At 41.0% G+C, this 10313-nt stretch overlaps 1 long non-coding RNA gene across 1 annotated transcript; it reads left to right on the top strand.

Annotated features, from left to right (window-relative positions):
- Positions 1 to 603, top strand: LOC111081627. The gene is made up of 4 exons (XR_002608636.2): positions 1 to 112; positions 174 to 276; positions 342 to 454; positions 514 to 603. It is a non-coding gene; the product is annotated as an uncharacterized LOC111081627 (long non-coding RNA).
- The last annotated feature ends 9710 nt before the right edge of the window (positions 604 to 10313 follow it).

Genomic DNA, 10313 nt, shown 5'->3' on the forward strand with positions numbered 1-10313 from the left:
ACAACACACTTAAGGGGCTAAGAAGTACCTACCAGTCGGTGATGGTACCGTCGCACATCCTCCAGTTAGTGGATGTGGATGGCATCACATCAGTGCACGTTTTGGATGTAAGGTAGGTAGAATCTACAAAATCATAACCTCTAAGTCCCAACTATCTCGTGACTATTCTCTAGAAATACCTATAACTCCGTTTACTTATTGACAACGCATAATGAGGGCTACAATACACAATTGACAGACACATGATATCATAAAGTTCAACGCCTATTGATATTGGTAAGTGCCCAAATAGCAATAGTACGAGTACCAGGGAAGCTTATTAACTTATTTTATTCTTACAGAAAAGAGTTGATGGAACCGCCCCACAACCTCCGCATTGAGGCTGTGGGGAACTGGCAATCGCATCACTATTCCCCTGATATTCGCATCCATAAATAGCGTAATGCAGCAAATTGTAAGAATCAAATATCTCTACTTCGTTTATAGATTATTAATTCTGATGTCCCCATGCAGCCATTTCTTGACACCATTCTTGAGACTAATGTTACCAGTTCTGTTAAATTTGTGAATAATCTCTATTAAATGCTTAGTTGAAAGTTGAAAGATTTATTTGGCCTCCACGTCTGACACGGGTTAACGCCACCTCCTGATTGTTTTCTTGAAAGACTTGATTAATTGTTTTAACTTTTAAATATGATGACTGAAAGTGTATGTATGATGCTCATGCAATGACGTTTTTCTTAGTAAATGGTTAGCGTGCTTGATTTACAATTTGATATTTGCGATGCGTATGAATTCAACAATGTATTTGTAAGATGTGATAGGAATATTATTAATCTTGTATCTGAGTTAATACGGAATAAGACCCGAAGATGTCTGAGATCCGAATGGTAGTGGCAATCAGTTCGATGTCGAGTGGCTCGGTAACATGGCAAATATGTACGCCACTGTCTACGAAAATGATTTGACTGTCCATTAACTTGAGTATTTATAAGCTGTCGGCATGCAGCTCCGCTTTATTATTTCTGGCTGCCTATCGCCATTGTTCTAATAAGTACGGAGTCTCGGTCGCCTCTCCTCCTAAGGAACCTAAAATCACCATAAAACGAGAAGGAACGTGTGAGTCGCTCTTGGGGACGCGACTCTACTTATACCCGTCCTCAGTCTGTATACAAATTTTTGAGCTAATGATTTTTTAGAATAAAAAAAAAAAAAAATTTTACATATTACATTTTTTTGCTACATCTGCTATCTACATTTACATATACAATGTCTATTCTACATCTAACATGTAGATTGTACGTGTTCCATTTAGATTCTACATCTCCTCCGCTAGCGGGCACTCCCGCACTGAACGAGGCAGAGTGTGCGAGCGAGAAAGAGAATCAGTTGCGTCAGCAGCGCTGGAGAAGGAGAGGGAAGCAACAGAAAATTCATTTCTTCATTCTGGCTATAATTATGATCCGATCTGATTCTGATTCGGCAATCTGGTAGATATGGTCATTTTCTACGATACTGCGTTTTGATTTTATCGTATCTTTAAAATTGTGCCTGCCACAGATTTTCGTCCTTTATGGGGGCGGAAGGGGGCGGGGCAAAATTTTGAAATACACTTGTAGCAGGGTGATATTACATGAGTCTGGAAACAAAATTTGGTTGCTCTAGCTCTTATAGTCTCTGAGATCTAGGCGCTCATCAAGACGGACAGACGGACGGACGGACGGACGGATGGACGGACGGACGGACAGACAGACATGGCTATATCGACTCGGCTATTGATGCGGATCAAGAATATATATACTTTATGGGGTCGGAAACGTTTCCTTCTCTCTTCACACATCCACTTTAACCAAAAATCTAATATACCCCTTAACTCTTTTTTGAGTGCGGGTATAAAAACAAAGTACTAAACAAATTTTTAAATCCCGAAATCCATCAGAAAAAGTCAATTTGGTCCATAGCGTTAAGAAAAAGTTCAATTTTGTCGAGTAGTGTAATTAATCACATTACTTTTATTTTCTAAATTAGTTAAATTCAAGTTGAATTTTGGGTGTTTATGAATTTTAAATTTTTTTATTTTGTTTTTAAATTTTAACTTTTGTTTTTTATTCTGAAATAACTTTTCCCGTTCCCATCTAGGGTAGCTGTTGTTTCTGGTGATTAATATCTTCATAGAGTTCAGTTTTGGGTTCGAAAAAGGCCTCCCACACGGAGGTGCTATTGAGCAGGGCCCTAGAAATGGGCCACACCATGGAGGTGACGTTCCAGTGAGCAGTGTCTCTTGCAAAAAGTCGCCCAACCCCAAGCGATGGACTGTCAAGAGATGGCATGGACGACTGCTATACCACGTCCCACTCCGGTCTGCTGCGTGACCTCAATTTCAATTTAAAGTCCAATTTGGAATTTGTTTGCATGGTTTTTTTCAGAGTTAGTGCTTCTATTTTTCGCAGAACTTAAGTATCTTATATCTGGTTGCATAGAACTTTGCAGTACTGAAAAGCTCACAAATGCAGCTATATTTTCCCAAAATTTAGACTTTAGAAACTCGGGAAAAATCGAAAATCTATGAGAAAAAGTAATTTTGGGCCAAAGCGTAAATGTCGTGTTGACTAGTGTTATCTGTGCAGACGTTACAGCTTGTGTCAGAAGTGGCATTGAAGAATCGTTAAATTCGGGGATTTGAAAATAAAACAAAAGGCTTGCCGAAAAGCGAAAAGCTACGGTTGAAAGCTGCAATGCAGAGAGAAGGTTTCAAAGTGAAAGAACATCATGTCTTGAATGGGTTTAAACGCGATAAATTTCCTATTAGAATTCCTTTCGCAAATACAATCAACGTCAGTTTGCGGCTTACATTTGGGAACACCATCGCGAGGACAAACCATCGCGCTTATTTATGTCGCCTATGGGACGGACTGAAAAATTAACTTCGTACTCTCAATTGCTCCTCAAAATTAATACTTTAATTGTTACTTTAAATGGCAAAACAACAAACAACACAACAAGAATTATCGGGTTCGAAGTTATATTAAATATATATAGTGAATTCCCCTACTCGATTCTCGAAAGGCTCACTCGGAACTGATTAATTTTTTGTTATTCGGCGGAATACACATTTTTCTATCTGATTAGTTTTCGAACATCCAACAAATATGGCAATTCACAGTCAAATTCTCGTCTAACATAAAAAAATAGCTGGAAAGATTCGTCTGTGCAAAGCAAGGTGGCTTTGCTGTCGATATCTGTGATCTGATTCTTAACAAATCTATTTATGTACATATATGCAAGTTGTAGGCCTGGATGAGATGAACTTATTGTCTTCTCATCCAAGTCCGTTTGCAGATTTATCCTATAAATCAGCGTTGTGCTCGCTTTTTGAATTTTTGGGTGCATTCCAACAAAAAGAAAAAAACAAACTAGAGGGAACGTTGTGAGTAGCTTCAGTTGCCGCGACTTTACTTTTATACGCGTACTCAGTCAGTATATATGTGAGCTTATGATTTATGTGGAATTTTTAAATATTTTACCTGTTTGCAATTTATTGCTCATCTAAATCTAAATCTCTCTTCTTAAACCTTCCCCAGAGGGCGCGCACTGTACGAGGCAGAGTGTGTGAGCGGAAGAGACTGTGCGCTACAGCGCTGGAAGGGAGTAGCTTAGCTACTGAAAATTAATTTAATCATTTTGGCTGTAATATAACATTGATCCGATCTGATTCGACAATCTGGGAGATACCGTTATTTTCGAAAATTTGGTTGCTCTATCTTTTAAAGTCTCTGAGATTAGGCGTTTATCGCGATGTACAGGCGGACGGACAGACAGACATGGCTATATCGACTCAAACGTTTCCTTCTCTGCGTTACACACATCCTTTTCGACCTGAAATCTAATACACCCTTAACTCTTCGACCCCTTTCGACGAGTCTGTCTCGAGTGGAGCAGCTGATTGAATGGAAGCAGTTGGGAGCAAGAACGTTGTCTAAATGGATGCAGTTCGGTGAATATTTTTTTCTGCGTGGGACTGTTCGGCCATAAACCGTTTATGTCAGTGATTTATTATGGGTCAACAAATAAGCAATACGATGCCTCGTCCCATCTCTCTTAAAATCCCCATTTAACTCTGCTGCATATTGAATGCTTTAAGAGAGATATGTAGACAAGGGAAATTGGAATTCGGGAATTCAAGTTAAAGCTGAGCTTCACACCCGCGCCGAAACAAATGGAAATACAAGCACACACACAAAGTCATCAGGTGGATTGTTAGCAGGAAGAGGTGAAGAGGTATGGGCCGGTTTGGAGACTCTGCGACAGCGCCAGGGCTTATGACTACAGGGACAAATGAAATTTTCGTGTTTTTTTTAATAATAGAATTATTTGCTTGTTTTTATGCCGAGCCCTCAAAGAGTATGGGGTTATAGTTGTTTGATGTAGGCGGATGAGTATGAGGAAACAGTCGGGGTGCGATATATGGGTATATAATCTGTATAATTCGGTATTTCGCTGGAAATACGGCTGCTTACAATGTGGGTTCAATCGATGCTCTTGATTACAAGCTTAGGTCGCTCTGAGGCGAATAATCCTGCGTTGATGTTCACACCTTGATAGATTTGAAATTTTGAAATAAAAGGGTCCGTAAGCGGACGACGTAGCCATGGGAGCCAATTCCCCCGAAAATAGAACTCGTGCCAGTCTCAAATAAGTACCAGATAATACTAAATGAATGCAGGCTCTTCTTCAGCGACAGCGCGGATTACTTGGGGTTGGTAATTGACAAGAAGCTAAAAGCTAACCTAACCTAATCTAAGCCTATCCTAAATATATTTAATATTTTAAAAATATACACAAATCATAAGCTCACATATAATATATATTGACAGAGTACCAGGTATAATAGATACCGTTCGTTTTATTTTAAAACGTTGGCTCAATCATTTTCATTCTGTAAAATATACATCATATTAAAATTTCGGAAAAATAGCTACTAGCCAAATCCCTTTAGGATTTCGTAGATCTAGTGGATTTCAAAACATCCTCGTTTTGCCTCGTTCGAGATATCTTACCCGTAATGCCATATACCTTTAATTCTTGTAATCCTTGTTTCTCGTTTCGTGGGAAACGACATCTCTCCAATTTGTAAGCAATAATTTTTAATTAAAGTTTTACGATGTGCCGTGGATTTATCAGGGTGATTTTGCCCCAAAGAAGGACAAGGTGGGGTTCTTAGCCAAGAAGTCATGGCGACCGGTTTTTGCGGCGACACAGTCTTTGGATACTATAGTTTGTGTTCCCAGATCTTTATTTGATTTTTTTTAATCTCCTTGGCTGGCGTGCTGTCTTCAAAAAAATCTCCATTCGCAGAATGCAATACGCAAGGTAATGCCATATTCAATCCCAGATGACATGTGCGAAGTTGTATTCACAGGTAGAGGGAATTTTATGGTCACAATTTTTAAATTATCACAGCAATAATAGTTTTCCAGGTGTATTTGTGAAATAAAATCCCACAATTATGCGTGAAAAGTTGGAAATTCACCTACATATATGTGGGGTTTATTATTAAGTAATAAATGAAAAGTTGGTATTTCATCAAATAGAATTTAGCCCACCCCGGCGCTGGAAGCCTGTTCTCTGCTTTGGAGAGACCGGTCGTGCTTTGGCTTGGGAATTGGGGCAAGCTTTTAGGGAGCAAACACAACCCACATATATGTATGGAAGTATTCAGCAATTCAGCTTTCGGTGGTAATGAAAATCACATTCATCGGGAGTGACTCCTATGACTCGGATCCAAAAAGAGATTTATCTTCCGAGGCACTGAATATTAGCATTGGGTAAACCTAACGCAATTTACATAGACTTTTATTTGTTACACATTTGTAACATGTTTCTTAAATCTTTGTAATCAACCTTTTAGGGTTGAAAGAAAAGAGTTGGAGAACATACTATTGCAGACTATTAATGCGACGGCACGTAGACAAATCCAATATGAAAGGTGGGCCCAAGTTCAGGGACACATTGTTTGTAGGGTCCGAAGATTAGTTCGTCCGTAGAGTAGACGCAGGAATAACGAAGTAAAGTTCCAGGCGATTTCGTACACATGTACATATTTATTCGTATGTTTCACACGTAAAAGACTTACGACCGGTTCGAGCGGCGATGTTAGCGCCATTACTAGTAAGTGCTAGCTTACAAGCTAAGAGCGGTGCTCAAAAACCGAGTGGATCGTAAAAGAGTGAGCAGAGAGAGGGCGATAGCGAGAGCGGCCACAGGCTGTTAGCGGAGAGCAGCGGGACAGGCCCCATCCTGGGGTGCTAACAGCTCTATTGCACCGGTAGAGCTGCTGAACTAATCACTCATGATTGAGAGGATTGCGGAGTGCCTAGGGATCAACCTGTAGCAGGAAACAAAAAAAAAACAAAACAGAAACGATTTAATAAGTGATCATGAAGGGCTCATGCGTAGAATGGTGTTTGAGTAACTCAAGTAGAGTAAATTTGGGAAATTGAATGTCGGTCTTGTGGCTCCTCCTGCACCAGTATCAGCGTGGGAGCACGCCCTTCTGGTGTCGGCGTGTAGTCTGGGACAAGGTAGTACGGGAAGTGAACGGGATGGGCGGGGGGGCCAAGGGGCAACCACGGAGCCCCCGGACCGCGTGTGGAATGGGGGCCCCTCTAGGCGTGCCGTAACCGAACTCGTGTGCAGGCCCCCCGGCCCGGGGCCCCCGGACGACCCCGCATGGTGCGATCCGGCAAGCCGCAGGGGCACCGAACCTGCCCGCTCTAATCATCTGTGGTAGAGCTGCTTTAGGGATACCCACCTTTGACGGAGTGAAGGGATATGTCTCAGGCACATTAATTTCCAGAAGAAACTTTACCCCTTCGTATGGTGTGCCCAGAGGGCCTGCTATTTGGCCCCGGAGATTAGTCCAACTGTCATTGACACGCTCGATTTTAATAGGACACTTTTCGATCTGTCAGATAAAATTACAGGGAATTAGAAGGGCAGTATCTGTAGATGTAGCTTCTCCACACTCGGCGGAGATCCCCAAGTTCTGTTCAACAATCAACAGCCCCAAGGATCCATAGCACTATCGGGAGCCAAAAAGGGAACCAACATACATACGCGTAAGCCTTCGGCCATGGCATGGACTCGCATTCTGATCGCCTCCACTTACCTACTCGCTGCGCATAACTTCCTTAAATTCTTGCTTTATACGTGACACAGCCAAATTCGCCATGATGGTTGTGTCCTTCTGTAGTTATTGCTGTCGTACCTTTAATCTATCCGCGAAAAGTTTTTAGTTTTTTTAAACTTTTAGTATTACGTAGTAGCAATTCACACGACGAGGATAAATGTGTGAGCTACTGTAATGTTTCACAAATGACTTTTGATTCTGTGATTTTTCATAGTGTCTTTTTATACCCCATACCCGGCATATGGGGGTATAACGTCTTTAGCCGAACTCACCAGCCATACCAATACCAGCAGTAAATAGACCTCCCGGACCACCGGATATTGCCATTACAGGTTCCTTATGCCAGAGGTATTAAAAAACGAGAAGGAACGTGTGAGTCGCTTCTGGGGACGCGACTCAACTTATACCCATACTCAGTCAGTATATACATTTTTGAGCTTATGATTTTTTAGAATTTTAGAATTAAAAAAAAAAATTTACATTTTAAATTTTTTTGCTACATATGTTATCTACATATACATATACAATGTATATTCTACTTCTAGCATGTAGATTGTACATGTACCATTTAGAATCTACATCATCTCCGCTAGAGGGCGCAGGCGCACTGAACGCGGCAGAGTGTCCGAGCGAGAAAGAGAATGAGTAGCGCGACTCTTGCTGAAGGAGGCGTGGGAAGCAACTGAAAATGAATTTCTTCATTATGGCTATAATTATGATCCGATCTAATTCAGATTCGGCAATCTGGTAGATATGGTCATTCTCTACGATACTGCGTAGTATCTTTAAAAATAGTTTTATCGTATCTTTAAAAATATGCCTGCCACAGATGTTCGTCCTTTGTGGGGGCAGAAAGAGCGGGGCGAAATTTTGAAATACAACAGAAATACAGAAGTTTGATATCACATGAGTCTGGAAACAAAATTTGGTTGCTCTAGCTTTTATAGTCTCTGAGATCCAGGCGCTCATCAAGACGGACGGACGGACGGACGGACAGACGGACATGGCTATATCGACTCGGCTATTGATGCTGATCAAGAATATATATACTTTATGGGGTCGGAAACGTTTCCTTCTCTTCACACATCCACTTTTACCACAAATCTAATATACCCCTTAACTCTTTTTTGAGTACGGGTATAAAAATCAGATGCTCACATCTAAACAGTACCACCCATCCCAGATGGATTTCCTCTTTTTCTGCAACTTTCTCTGCTAATACAGATGCAAATCTGTTAGACCATTGATTTAGGCCGGGACAACCTCTATAGTACATATGATATTGATTTTGGTATGATTTATGATTTCGGGAAAGATTCCTACTTGCATTTCCTGAATTTTCGGGTCCACAAGCAGCAGAGGGTGTGTGCGGGAGTGTGTATGGGGAGAGCCATCTGTGCGAACCATTTGTGGGGGAGGGGACAATGAGTGTTTTTTGACCGCAATTTCGAGTACTCCAAGGACTCCATCAAAAGCGAATTTAAATGTAAAATGGTCCATATGGGAGCCTTAAGCAATGCGGGAAAGAGAGAGTGACCGTGGAAGAGAAAGAGTCCCGCAAACAAACAACCTAATTAATTTGTCAAAAATTCAGATGCTCACCGGCCTTAAAGAAAAGGGAGGGAGGCAGAACAAAAAGAAAACAAACCAAATGCGACGGCAGCTCCTTTTTCTGGCGTTCCCCCGCCTCCCCTGACTACGTGCCCGGCTTATGGTTCTATTAAAATTTCAATTAAATGTTTTTTCAGCCCCCTTTTTTCTTTCTCTCTTCTCGCTCACTCAGAAAGCCCCCCAGCGGCTTTGGCTATAGTACCTATGTGCTTTAATTATTGTTTTTATAATTATTATAATTATGATTTTGAGTGTGTACCTTCAGGGAGTTAGAGGAAACAGCAACGCAACGCCAGCATCAGTAAAAACTTTTCCCCTCTGCCCGTTTGTAGTCTAGAGAGGTAGAGAATGGGAGAGTGCGGGCAAATGTACCCATCCATTTCGCACGCAAATGTTTAATTATTGAAAATACTTCCAAAGCACCGCAGACATGGTGTAGGACAAAGAGCAACAGAGGGTTGCTCACATGGTTCCGTCTGCAGCAAAATATGCGGAATATACAACAGTCCGAGACAGAAACAGCGACAGCGGCACAGACAAAGACAAAGACCGACAGAGCCAGCCAAAGTACGATGGAGAAAAGCAGATAAGGAAATCACAGATACACAAATGTGCATACGTTCGTACATACATACATATGTATGCACAATCACGTATGTACGGGAATAGGGGGGATAAGGAGTGTGAGATGAGAGACACACTGCAGGCAACATTTGGTACGACACACGCTAACTCTGACGGCAATGACAACTGCGCTGCAACTTTGCCAAGTGTGTGCCGCCAGCGTTTCGCATCTCGAGAAACCACCTCATTGTGGAGCAGCGTTCGTGCTGCTGCTGAGGCGCATGCAGAGCGCGACATTTCTTTGAGACGTTCGTTGCCTTATGTATGTAGCTCGCTCCGTCCGACTGTGGCTACAGAACTCTGTAGCACAGTGGGGCCTCAGCCGAAAAGAGGTGGCAAAAGTCATTTTCTAAGTGAGCGTTTTGGATAATTTGCATATACGCTTCTGATAGAGAATTTACCAAGGATGGCAAATGGAAACTTAAACAAAATCGATCTTTTAGTTTCGGAGATATGAGAATTTAAAGTTTAAAACCATTTTTTCAGTGAACAGCATTTACTCAATTTTGTACTGCATCTTTGTATGTATGTACTGCATCTTTCAGGCCAAATAAAGAGTAAACTATGGCATGTATGATTATTGAATTGGTGTCTATTTAAATACGACTGTATTTATTGGTAACATTGTTCAATAAACAAAAATTGGATTGTTGGGAAGACTCTTAAAGAAAATTTTATTTTTCAAACTATCTATTTTTTTTTTTGCTTATTTTTCAACTTTGATATCATGTAAAAAAATACTATTCGAAACTACTCTGAAGATTTTTCTTTGAATATTTCGTAATCTACATACGTATTTGGGTGCTCATTTGCTCCGGTTAGTGCAAAAAGTCCGTTTAGACTCTAAACTATATAGCGATTTGTGTCGAAAGCTCGCACAAAAAGCTGC

Source organism: Drosophila obscura, unplaced genomic scaffold, assembly GCF_018151105.1.
Source record: "Drosophila obscura isolate BZ-5 IFL unplaced genomic scaffold, ASM1815110v1 contig_74, whole genome shotgun sequence".
Taxonomy (NCBI): domain Eukaryota; kingdom Metazoa; phylum Arthropoda; class Insecta; order Diptera; family Drosophilidae; genus Drosophila; species Drosophila obscura.